Source organism: Varroa jacobsoni, unplaced genomic scaffold (assembly GCF_002532875.2).
Source record: "Varroa jacobsoni isolate VJ856 unplaced genomic scaffold, vjacob_1.0 contig01617, whole genome shotgun sequence".
Taxonomy (NCBI): domain Eukaryota; kingdom Metazoa; phylum Arthropoda; class Arachnida; order Mesostigmata; family Varroidae; genus Varroa; species Varroa jacobsoni.
In genome coordinates this window covers 10,786-23,761 of record NW_019214663.1, presented here as the reverse complement: position 1 = coordinate 23,761, position 12,976 = coordinate 10,786, and the positions used below count along the sequence as shown (strand labels likewise).

The window sequence follows — 12,976 nt, the reverse complement described above, 5'->3', positions numbered from 1 at the left end:
GTCGGCAACCTACGTCGCATAGATGTAAATATATCTGTAAATAGACAAAGACTGCTACGCTGCTTGACCTGACCTTTATGTGATTATATCTGCTCGTTTGAAGAGTTCCCGATCTAATAGATTTTTCGAGCTGTCCTAGAAGGTTCATTTGTATCCGGTCTCTTCCAACACTTTTAACCGTAAGCTAAGTGGTTTCGAGTTGTACCATTATTAGGCAGTCGATCAGTACGACCAGCACGATCAGTACGAAACGAAGTGTCCATCTATGCCCTGATTCGGACTGAGAAAACCACGTGTCTTTCAAATTAAGCACCCCGACATTATTATGTGACCCTGTCCAAACGATAGCTTAAAGTACTGACTGTTTGTTCGGATGAACTTATCTTGCGGCCACATAGGCCTTTGCGTTAGAACCAAAATATATTACTTACCAAACGTGAACTTAAGTTAGATGACATGCAAAACATTCATGAGCTGTTGAATCTATCACTTTAATCTGTTCAGGCCACTGTGGACCAACTGAAATAGTGTGATTTGATGCTCCATCTACGGTGACCAAGTACTGATATCTCTTCGGCATGTTCAACCTTTAACACCTATGGTTTTAAAAGGGTCTGGCTTGAGCTCTGCGACGATAATACAAAATATTGCTGTGAGCTTATCATGGACAGACCATAGCTTTTTTTTTTAAATTCAGACGCTTCCTCTAAGCGGATGTTGTAATGCTTGTATTCCAGCCAACGGTACTTCGATAAATCAGACATTTTATGCGAAAATGTAAGTCAATAATCTGCTTGGTGCCGTCTGAAGATAAATTATTCTTTTTGTGTAGTTATTATTTAACTTTCTATCTAAGTTTCCGATTCGCCGCAGTTTCGAAGATGTGCGGTCCCAAAACTAAAGAAGGATCCCATTTTTCTGGTAAGGTGTATCAGAATAAGCTTCCCGAGAAATAAGGGAATTGGGAAATATGTTTCTAACGATACTCAAAGCTGTGTTCATCCGATAACTAGACTATTAGTCGAAGTTCAAGTGAATTGTTCTAACTTGAACATCCACATTGAAGATGTTAATTTTTAAACTAGCTTCGTCGATTTTTTATCATAACACGTTTTCACGTAAGAAAGCGTCGTACGCCCGTCGATCGTTTCACATTAGAGAGTTGACATCAGATATTGAACATCTTATAATCGTTCTGAGTGTGTACACATATGTAGTACAATGGGCCTATAAAGCTTGCGTTAAAAGACCTACTTTCCCTCGTTTTTAACGATCGGCCTTTGCGTTAGAAGCAAAATATGTTACTTCAAAAAAAAAAATGAACGATGCGTCAAGGTGTAGGGTAACCTCTACTGTATTACGGATTCTATAATAAGCAACTGAATTGTGCCATAATGTGATGATGATGCCTGTCATACGTTTATACATGTGCTAATTAAACATGTAAAGCCAAATAAAGGTGAACGGATGAACAAACATTCCGTTTCGTAACGACTTCGCCGCCAGCGGCGGTGGCAATGTACGGTGCTGGGTCATCGCCTGGAACGAACTTAACGCTAAATCTTCTAGAACATCACAATTAAACGCGAACGCTCAGTTAGGCCAAGTAATGCCAGTGGAAACTACCACAGCAGCAGATCGTCCTATAAAACTATTTTCCACGCTTAGCCTCGTCGCATCCATCCCCCCACCCACCCAGATCTCGTAATACAGCGGAGTAAACATTACGACAAAGCGTGCATAATCTGTTCTGAAGATCAGTATTTCTTTACTATATTAATCGTTGAGTAAGGTATATATAAACTGACATAATGCGGTAAGCTTAGTTGCTTTTTTTATTCTTTTTTTTTGTATCAAACATTGTGGCTATTTGCATATTATATAGCAAAATTCATTAGTAATAAAACGAATGTTCAACCAGCGCTGACCACGTCGTGTTAACCACACTGGGGGGTACGCTAGCGAAAAAAAATGGGCGAAGGAGAGGCAAGCGACCACGTGTAAAGGCAACAAAAGCGTAAGTTTGGGCGCTTCCAATGTTTTCATGTTAGTGTTTTGTGCGCGTCCTCGTATGTTCACTTATGAACGACAAGGAAGCTACCATTAGGTAAAGATCGTATATTTGATATGTGTGAAGCTAAGCTGCGCTGAAACATTAGGGCCGTCGCATTTAAAAGCCAATCTTCCTTTCCGTTTCACTTGCCCGACTTCTCATATCATCTCTTTAGAGCGGTGACAGCCGCGCTTCGAGGACAGTGAGTTGGCCGGCCGATCCGATAACCCGAGTGCGATTTCCGTCGCTTTCATTCGACGCCGCATAGACATGTTTCAATAACATAAATTTTTCCGGTGGTAACAGCAAATAGTCGTAGTAGTACGGTGCTGCTCGGCTTAGCTTCTCCTCGCTTTATATATATATACACATATATATGTATCACGATAAATGAACAGATACAAGGCGCTGTTGCACAAGAATGCCAATGTGGGCGGTGCCCTCGCAGCGGTAACACTGAAGAATATGACTGTCGTAATATCGAGTCTTTCGTTCAGTCAACAATCGGGCTATAGAGAACGAACGAGCAAAGAGTGAAGACGAAACTGGTCGAAGCTATTGTCTGAGTGACGTTCTTCTGACTCGTCATCGTTCGCTCTGCAGGAGGGCTGATGGCTGCTACTGCGGCGCCAGCCACGAGGGCGAAAATATCAAACCAACGAAGAATACAGAATACTGCAATTTGCCTTGCGTGCCACCAGCGTTTCTGCTGCTTTTGCTATTGTCTTTGCTGCCGTCGGCGAATCGTCATTTTCTCTGTTGAACGGCATTGCCCACCGCAAAATGTCTATCTATCTGGCGGCGATGAATCGAAGCCGGCGGCAGAGGAGGAAATAGGGAAAAATAGCTCGATTTCCCCTTACTGCTAGCCGTTTCGCGTCGCCTCTTCAGTTTGCTTGTACTTTAGCCTGGTAGGCGTCTTGGACATAAGTGGCACGTTAAAAGAGCGTGGACCTGCAGCACGATATCAGTGCAGCATAACAGACGATGTGAATGCACCGGCCGTTTTGGGTCTGAGCCGCTTTTAGACGCCAATTTGATGGTGGAATAATAATAGACGTGTAACTGATTGATCCCTATCTGACTGTGTATTTTTTGTCTTTTACTCTTCTCTAATTGTATTACATAACAACAGCAAAAATCATGTTGCTATCTGATGACATTTCTATCTTACTTTTCGCTCTAAATCTATAAGGAGAAACTTTGTTGTGCTAGAATATTGAACTATGCAATGTTTATTATATGTATCGTTATAGATAGGTGCCATTCGCCAATATCTGCTTAAAAGGTTTAGCCGCTCAATCTGCTTCAGACGTACCGAAAGTTGAATAAAATAAACAAGGACAGATGAAACAACGCCCACTGCATCCCCAGGCTCCTTTGACCAGTGGTTCAACTTTTTTTTTTTACTCAACATCAACTTCACAAGTTATCGTTACTACGTTCGAAGCACCGTACTCAAGTGTTTGCAGCGAATTACATATCAGCCATTCACAGATCGCACAGCCTTTCGCAGATTTGGTGCCACTGAGAATTGAGATCTGTCGCTCTCTCGCATGAATGACACGATGTTACGCCCGAGTCTGGTGGCGTCCTGTAAATTCTCCATTAATGCACTCATATAGTGTTTTCCTAGCTGTTCCTAGTCACATCGGCGCTGTATCAGAACTTCCGAATTGTATCAGAAAGGTCCGTCGTTTCTATATGTTCGCAGAAAAGAGAGCCCGACCGCATTCGGTTTAGTGACGGCGATCGTCACAGCCACCTAAAGTTTCTCCTAACGATAAAGTAGCAAACGATTGGGTAAATGCAAAATCTAAAGCACGGAAAACGTGGTGCCGCCATCTGATCACTAACTTTAGAGGACAACCCAAAGTGAATGGCAATCTAACTTTTTGGCAAATTTTTGTTGGCCTATATATATATATATTTTTTTTTTTCTAAAAAACACTCAGTTGTAGAACTATTCATGCCTGATTACAGAGATGTGAATAAGAGAAAGAGGGCGAAATTTTTATTTCTATAAAAGTTTACACGGCATGGGCGATATGAAAGGCGCCGATCTATAAAAGCACTCACCTTTGTCACCATCAAAAGCAGTGTTTCCCACAAGCCGATACTTCAAACCGGTAAATCTCTATTGGTCCTCTAATAAAACTCAGCTCGTTCAGCGTGGAACTATAAATCGTATCCACTCTTCATGGATGTCGACGCTAATTTGATTGCATATCTTGATAGCATAACCGTCTTATTCCTTTTTGTTTGTCCACATCTATTCTACGATAGGAACCACCTATTATCCAGTAGTTTTTGTTATTCGAACGGGTGTCCCTTCAAAGATGTTTCGCCAGCTGACGCCTTCAACACTGAGCCCGACCTAATTCTGGGTACACTATTAAACCGAATAGAACGATTCTATTTAACCGTTTTATGCTCAAAAGAGTTTTACGTCCGGTCGTCCAAACAATACAAAAGCACGTATGGTTCTTCACGAACACTCGAGTTGACGAATTATAATGATCGTGACGCTATAACAGTGTCGACAGAGAGTGACATCAAACGAAAACTTTAAGGGAAGCCAAAACTCTAAATCACGCGGATCAGATTGGCCTTTTTCGCTTTCGACTCTATTTTATCCTAAGCGTCCAAACATCCCAGTCACTGACTGTCATAGCCAGCGTTCGACAAGTTCCCGGCGGTTCGTTCGAATACACGCTATCGTCCGCTCACTCGTCCTTTCGTTCGTTAGTTTGTCTATTCGTTGCTTCGCTACTCAGCTGGCTAATGGATGCTCGCGTTCGCTTTAACGCTTCTACTGGTAGAAGCAGTAGCAGTTGCAGCAGGCTTTGTTGTCGCATCCGTTACTACGGCCGTGGCTCCAACTTCGATAGTCCTCGTTTCGCTGGGGTATCTACCTAGCGTAACTACGGCTGCTGTTGCTGCTATTGGGAGAATTCCTCCGCAGCGTTCCTGCGGCCTGATGATGTTTCAGTGCTGGCGCGATCGCAGCTAGAATTCTGCTGATGCTGGCAGTATCTGGTGCTGTTGGTGCTCCCGTCGACGATGCTCCTACTCGTGGTGCTGCCGCGGCAATCGTAGCTGCCGATGCTAATCCTGATGCCGGGAACGCAGTCCTCTCAACGGGGCAGGTCTATAATATGACCACTTGTGTTACTACGAGCAGCAATGCTCTAACGTCGACGAGAAGCCGCCGGCCGGCAGGAGAGCTTCCCCACAATTTGCTGACGATCGTTGTCGACGTCATCCGAAAGCTCTGCCGCCTAATAAACAGACCCGCAGATTCACAGGTAGATAAACAGGCCGCAAATGAACGGATAGTTCAAACAGAGCTAGAAAAAACAGACTGAGTGAAATAGGGAGCTCCTCTTTCTAGAAGGAGTCCAAAGAATATGAGAGGGCCTGCAGGCACACAGGACACCCGGCCCGACGGCTGTCAGAACGAGCAACGGCGAGCATTTAGCAGTACTGTAGCTTTACAGCTTCTGCTAGTTTCTGCCATCGCACAACTCGTGCATCTTGTTGTGCACACACTTCACCCAGAGCTCTCGCCTACAACAGACTACCACTTACGGCGTTCATTTTCCTTTAACACTGCTACAATCCAATGGCAATGTTTCGTCAGCGTGTTATCGATCGGTAGTACGGCAGGACAGTTTTGGTGCACAAGCAGATGAATTCAGAACGGATGAAACTTCTTCTACTACCCTTCGACGGCTACTGATTGATCCAGCGGACCAGCTAAACAGCAGACACGACCATCGTCATCATCACCATGATCATTATCATCACCGTCATCACCCGTAGCAGCAGCATCGTCAGAGAAGTAGCTAGAGTGGTAGTGATGCTGCTGCTGCTGCTGACTGTTCGACGGAACTGCCGTCGCCAAAGCCGTCGTTACTAATTTAGTGGCAGGGACGCCGCCGCGGCAGCGGCCACCGTTGCGACGCGGCCGCTGCCGATTCTCCTCCCTTCGGCGATCCCTTCAGGCAGGAAAGCAGAGGAGAAGCTCTTACCGCCACAAACGAAAGAGAAACAACGACCCAACGACAGACAGAAAGAGGAAAGGGCGAACCGAGTACACGTTCTGTTGGCTGTTACTTTTGATGCGTGCGCGTGTGCCTGGATGGAGTTTCTCTATTGCTGATGTTTTTATGGCTCTTGATGATTTGCCTTTTGTGTCCCCATAATATGAAAAAGTTGTATGCATCAATGCTGGTGGCTATAATCGTTGCCGTCGTCGTCAAATGGTGTGCGTTTGCAAGTTTTGGCGCTATAGCTAAATCTGACGGGGTACGATTTACAATGACGGGCTGCAAACGCACTGCCTGAGAAGGAATAATATCACCAGCAGGGACTGTCTGAGCCAAACACCACTTTTCTACCTTTCTTTTTTTCTGTCTCTCCACACTCGTCTAATTTTTTTTTTGCTAGAAGAATGGCGACGTTGGCACTGGCAATGTAAATTTTCGCTCCTCAGCATCGGACCACATGGAAAGGGGGCGTCTTACGAAGGAAGAGCGTCTCAGACGCGGCAGACGAAACAGTCGTCGTCCTGATAAAAGGGCTATGATTTATAGACGAATTTCAGAAAGTGGCCGAAGGACAAAATCGAGTACAGAATGGGGACAAATAATAGCTAGACTCTTTCAGCATTTTATCAGCTGGCCATTGGTTGTTGCCAGAAATGCATTGCATGCATAGGCATAAAAACTATAATAAGGGAAAATTCTGTAGAATTTTACAGATTCGGAGTTTCTTTAGGTCTCATTTTGTCTACGGCTAGCATTCGATGCTTATAGCATCGAGGACCCAGGTAAATTCAATAACTGCGTTTAAAATTTCAGTGTAGAACAAGCAAGTACTTCGGCTAGAAGTTGTCTGACGAAGATACCTCGGCTGTATTTTGCTATCATGTCGACTAAGTTTAAAGGTTAAACCATTAACCGCTGAAGAGGCACAGGTTCTTTTGGTACTGAATGAGTAGGCGAAGTTTATAAATCTATATATTCGGTTAAGATAACAGAAAACGAGCCAAGAACAAGAAATAGATCCAAAGATTGGACAACTAGGGCTAAATTATTGTGAAAAAACCTGAGACACAACAAAAATAAAAAAAGAAGAAGAAGAAGAAGTTACAGATAGGCTTTAAAAAATATACGGAACCGATAATACCGGAAAATATTCGCATCCTATAGTGAGCTAATTTATGATCGATTCATGACGGAATAACGTAGATTTTCTCCTTTTCGGCTACTAAGCCGTCCAAACATTTTAAAGTAACTTATTGTTTTGAACACTGCATCGCTGCAATACGGAACCACTCAGATGGCCAGAAAAGTCAGTCGCTTAAATAACTGGTTGTAGTGTAAACCTCGATGGATGGCTTTGTGTACACTAATTTTATTCAGATCTGTCTTTCCCACATTTTCATTTTAACGCCCGCTTAAAACGCCGTCGCCGTTAGACGCCACATCACGGGGAGAAGCTATCATTTCACGGGACGATCTAGATTTAAGTATTTAGATTAGGACTTGTCCTAGATAAAAATATCGGATTTTCGATAAGATTGCCTCATGTCTGTTTAAAGCTTCTGACGTCTACCATTCGGTGAGCTGTTAATGATCAAAACGCTGTTTCTTTACGAGATCAGCCAAAGTTCCTAAAAGTAATTGCTCAGCTAATAGGTAGAATTAACATTTTGATAACGTACCACGTTATTTGTGTATATTGTTAACGTTGCTGTTATTTTACCTAGAACCTAATCACAAACTTGAGGTCACAAGAAAATACAAGTTTCCTTTTGTTAGGGTACGTCCAGTTCGCCTGGAAACGCTAGAACGCCTAACAAGTTTAAGCTGGAGAAGTCGAATGAGCCAGCGGGATTTTTTAATTGTCCATCGTTTATCAGGTTGGCGTTTGTTTGCCGTGTCGACTTGACAGCTCATTAAGATAATATCAATGTTATTTCCAGATCGTCTCAGTATCGGCCGGAAGTGCTCTTCTGTGTGAGAGCTTAGAGTAAATGAAACGTTTCTAAGATCCGCCGGGTACAATTGGCTAGGAACGAATTAATGATTTGGTTTCTGAAACAACCTTCTATGCTGTAGATCAACTAGAATATGCTTTCTTAATAAAGATTAGCTTCAGCCGACATACGTAAAACGGATTTTTTGTATATTTTTATACGAAAAATAATAAAGTTTCGTACGGTTTTGCGTGATAATCGAAGGCCAAGCAAGATATTTATATGATGTTGGAGATATACTTAACATTTCTCTGCCCAACGATAACAACTAGAACGAAAGGGAAAATCAAAGATAGACAAAATACTTTACCTAACAGTAATTAATTTTATGATTGCTATTATCAATCCATATAATTTTCATTCTAACTTTGTCATTATTGCAAAGGGGAGACAGCAACAGGAGCTAAGGTAGTTTCGGATTCTACCGAAAACGCTGGACGCTGCTGCGTCCAAAATATACTGCCATTTTTATAGGTTAATGTTTGTTATTATGATCACTTTATCAATGGTGGTTTTCCGGTCGAATACCTTTTCAGATGATCAGCTTGTTTTACCTAAATGTAGGAGCTGTTAACGGTTCGTGCGGTACAAATCGGGCGTAACACTTAAAACTTCCCGACCCACTTAGATTCGTTCTACTGTCATACAAAACTACAACAATTCTATAAACTTGAATCTTTTTGTTAATCTAATAAAATCCACCTAGGATTTTTTGGAAAAAAACTTTTTGAAGTCAACTTTACGCGACAGCTAGACCAGAGGCATGGTAAATGGAATATAGATTCAAGATAGCTATGATTCTGAGGGCTAATACCTTTATTTGTAGCACACATCCATACAGTGACGCCAATTATCAGCTTAACAATTTAAATTATTGAACAACACTAACTTTATTAAACATTGAGTTTTTTTTTCAAATATGTAATTAAAATCAGACGTAGAATAGGCCTGTGCTATGTATTTCTTATTGTGCGTACGCTAATAATGCTTAAAAGTCGCTTTTTTTGGCTCAATCGAAGCCCTCTGCTAAGTTTCGTGACTTCGTAATCTTATGGACTTCACAAGCTGGATTATCTCGCTGATCTGATTAGCCCGTTTCCATGCGAGGCTATGGTAAAGATCTAGTTTACAGTGACGTCGATTAACATAGAGCGATCGAGTACTAGACTGTATAAGGAATTAATGAAATCCGTCCGACTGAGAAAGCATTCATGAAAAAAGGTACGGATTAATCGACTAGAAGTTGGCAAGATAGGCCGATGTTTATTTTCGTTACAAGTCCCCTGTTAATGTTCGGTATGGCCATGCGTCGATGCTAACATATTTAGTAAGCTTTTTACGTAATAATAATAGTATTAAAGCACGTTTGCCTGCTATATAGTCAGTCGCGTTAGAGAGCAGAACCGAATATCATCGCTGCAGTTGCGTTAGCTTCCGAAAGCAGTAGACTAGGACGGCGGATCACCGAAAAAAAGTTCTCTCTTTCATTGTTACGCTTTTGAGGATATCACTATTCGAACGCGCGATAATTTGAACGTAACGGCCTTAAGTATTTGGCCCTGTTCCAGACGTGTCTACACTCATTGTTATGTGCACTATGCGTTCATATCTAAACAACGAAATTGATACACCTTAAATATGGTACGTCGAACGTCACTTTCCAGTCAGATTCAGAGCTCTAGTATGCTCTCGGCTCAAATCAATGCTTCGGACACTTTCTGAAACATGGACTTTGTCGAATTAAAAGGACAGCTTTTTCGCTAGTCGAGAAGACTTTCACAAGAACAAGAATCTTTAAGTCTGAACAGATCGAGCTGGCGGATCTGTACTGCTATAAGATGATGCTATAAGCATCTGGGAACATCTGAGCTATCCAGATACAAATTCAGTCCTATCACAGATTCAACTCTGGAACCCGTGTGCATCAGTCGTAGATATAACTTTTGTTTTACACGGTATAAAAAATACGGTCGTGAAAAGCGACAAGGTGATGAAGAACGATGAACTAGCCAATTTTAACTGATTGAACTAGATCGGCATTGAATCGTCTTACATAAAATATCCGTCAACAGTTTGTGTTCGTTCTGCCTGTCAGAAAATAAGTGCAAAACTGGTAAGCCTTCCGCTAGCTCCGGAAAAGTTCCTCTAGCTAACAATAAAGCCTATATAGATGAACACAACTTTACTGCTAGTCCTGTAGCAGACAACGATCAGAACAACGTTCGACTAAGTCCTTCGATTCGTAGGACAAGAAAAAAGCCATTCTTTTGAAAAGCAATACCAGCATACGTTGAAAAGCAAAAGATGAAAGCGACTGACTGAATGTCCAGAAGTGTCATCTGAAGTGGCACTGACTAAGCCGAAGTGTGCATTTTCTAAACTTATGTAGGGACCTGATGGGCTATGGTAAACGTTTTCCAGATTACGAACAAAAAATCGCTATGAAGTCGAACGACTCTATTTTTTTTTTATTTTATATATATATATATTTTACCCAGTTCTCACGCGCCTCTCATAATAACTGCTTTTGAAGATGCGCTATATTTACACCGAACTAAGGTTACATAAACCTTTTACTCAATATCATGGCTTATCACGCTTTCAATGTAGCCGATGTCCAACGTTTCTAAACTAACACGCCCATGAAGAAGCCTAGAAGAAGCGTGACTAACTTTTACTATTAGAAACGGGTCATGAACGATAAGGTTGATTGGCGCTCACGATAGTATTTTGTCTTTTCGCAAGATGCAGGTCTACCGTATATACAGATGCTGACTGAGGTAAAGAATTTAATTTTTTAAACCGTCAATCGATTTTTTCTTTCACTACTTACGAACTTGTGTTCTACTCTGTATCTGCTTCTTTACTAAGCGAAAAAGATGTACTTTCCTTAACTTATTTCTATCATTCTTCCTATACGTATCTTTGTATCATTAGGTAAAATCAAGTTACAGGCGAGCGCTTAGATGAAATCGGCGGAATGACGGTAGCCGTCATTTTGACGATTTGCTCGCGATATATTTCCGATTTTGTTCATATTCCAGAAAAATGTTCGAGAAGCTCCGGCGTCACACAGTGCTGTCTACTATCTAATCCAGGTATAAGACTTTATATAAAATGAGAGCGATTAAGTATATAGATAGATATGTTTACCATGTGGCCATTTCGAAAGTGGCTATTGCAATTTAGACATTTTTTTAGACTTTGTTGGAGTAAACCTTATGATCATGAGGATACGATATGATGAAGGTTTTGACTGAGAAAACTCGTTTCGATATTTTGAAAGTAAAAAATTTCCCCAATGATTTAAATTTCGCGCGTTGCCGTATGATACCACTGAGTTCCACACGTTAGCTGTCGCTAATTTGCTATTGAAATGTATGCTTAGTCCAAATGCAATAACCTAACATTTCAAATGCGAAAAGGTTGAATAGACATCAGAGTCGCCATTTGGCCACGCTGCCAAACTATGAACTGTATGTGCGGTTCTGAGCGGGTTTAGGTATGCTAAATTAACGCGCGGATCACATATCGCTGCCCAGGGTGACTTTTCCGTGCAGTCGAAAAGTCGGAACTTTACGCGCTCGAACGCGTCGATCAATTATTTTTAACTTGAGTGTTTTTAATTAACCCGTAAATTTTAGTTTTTTCCGAGGGTTAAGAGCAGTTCGACAACAATGTTTTTAGTGATCACAAAGGAACGAGATTTTGCCGTAATGAATTATTCCTGGTGGGAGAACGGATCGCAGTTGACTGCGAGTGAACAACTATCCCCAAAATGACTTACATTCTTATTTGCAAAGCAACAGTCTGAAATGTAGTAGACATTAATGAACCAGCTAATTCAATGGTTGCTACAATTAAATAGATGCCTTCCGTTCCTGTCTGTTCATCGCTGCATCCATTACGTTCACAATAGCGATGGGTTACGTTTCTTATTAATGTTACTGTCATAGCAAGCATGTGTTTTCGCTACCCTATATACTATCATCTATATATATCATTAAATATATTTGCTTCATTGAGATTGAATTTCGGATTTATTTGTCACAGCCATCCCAGACAGATTTATTTACCTGTGAATCAATGTTATCTTTATAGCATTTCTCTCATTGAATTTTTCTGCTCAGGTAGTTCACCCGTTTCCTTCAATGAGCGTCGATCAAGAGCTGATTATCCTTCCCAAAGTAGACGTATTTCGACTGCTTTCCTCTACGCTGGTGTCTAACACACAGTTACTGTGTCCTTCTAAACGTTGTTAGAAAATGCGTGCTATTAATGATCTGTGCGCGAGGGACCATTACCGACTCTGTGAAAGCATCATATTGAATGGTAACCCATAGTTGCTATGTCCTGACACTTCGACGACGTTGTATTTGTTACAAGACAGAAATCCTCTCCGCATATATTTCCGCTCTCATATTCGTAAAAGGTAGCATTGTAATCGAATCTAAACTTAACAATAACGTTCACAATAACGGGTACATTATAGGTAAATCCGTAGAAAGGCACCTTGTGATAGAGCTGACACCCATTGTAAATACTCATACATAATCCAGATCAAGCACCTCTGAACCAGCGAAGTAAAAAGCTAGCATCGCTTACAGTCACAAAACGAATAGCTTCTGCAGTGTCGATTTTCAATTATGTTTACATAGTGTCAGCCCAATTGGTTCCATCTTTAAAACTATGGCATGCGACTCAACGGCTGAGCAGAACGAGGAACATTTCGTCAATATCTTCTGTAGATCTTTTAAAAGTCATTTCACCTGAAGTTCAAATTGCACTACCGAATTTCCTTAGATCCATTACTCGGAAAAAATGTACTTCAGTTGAAACAAAACAAACGATCAATACTGTTGTCTAATAGATTATTC

General features: G+C 41.4%; 1 protein-coding gene across 1 annotated transcript in view; it reads right to left on the bottom strand.

Annotated features, from left to right (window-relative positions):
• Window positions 1-5,853, bottom strand: part of LOC111272108 (uncharacterized) — a 58,259-nt gene extending 52,406 nt beyond the window's left edge. Inside the window, exon 1 of the mRNA XM_022853327.2 lies at window positions 4,133-5,853. The gene's annotated coding sequence lies outside the window, so the exon portion shown is untranslated. The remainder of the gene's footprint in view (window positions 1-4,132) is intronic.
• Window positions 5,854-12,976: the final 7,123 nt, after the last annotated feature.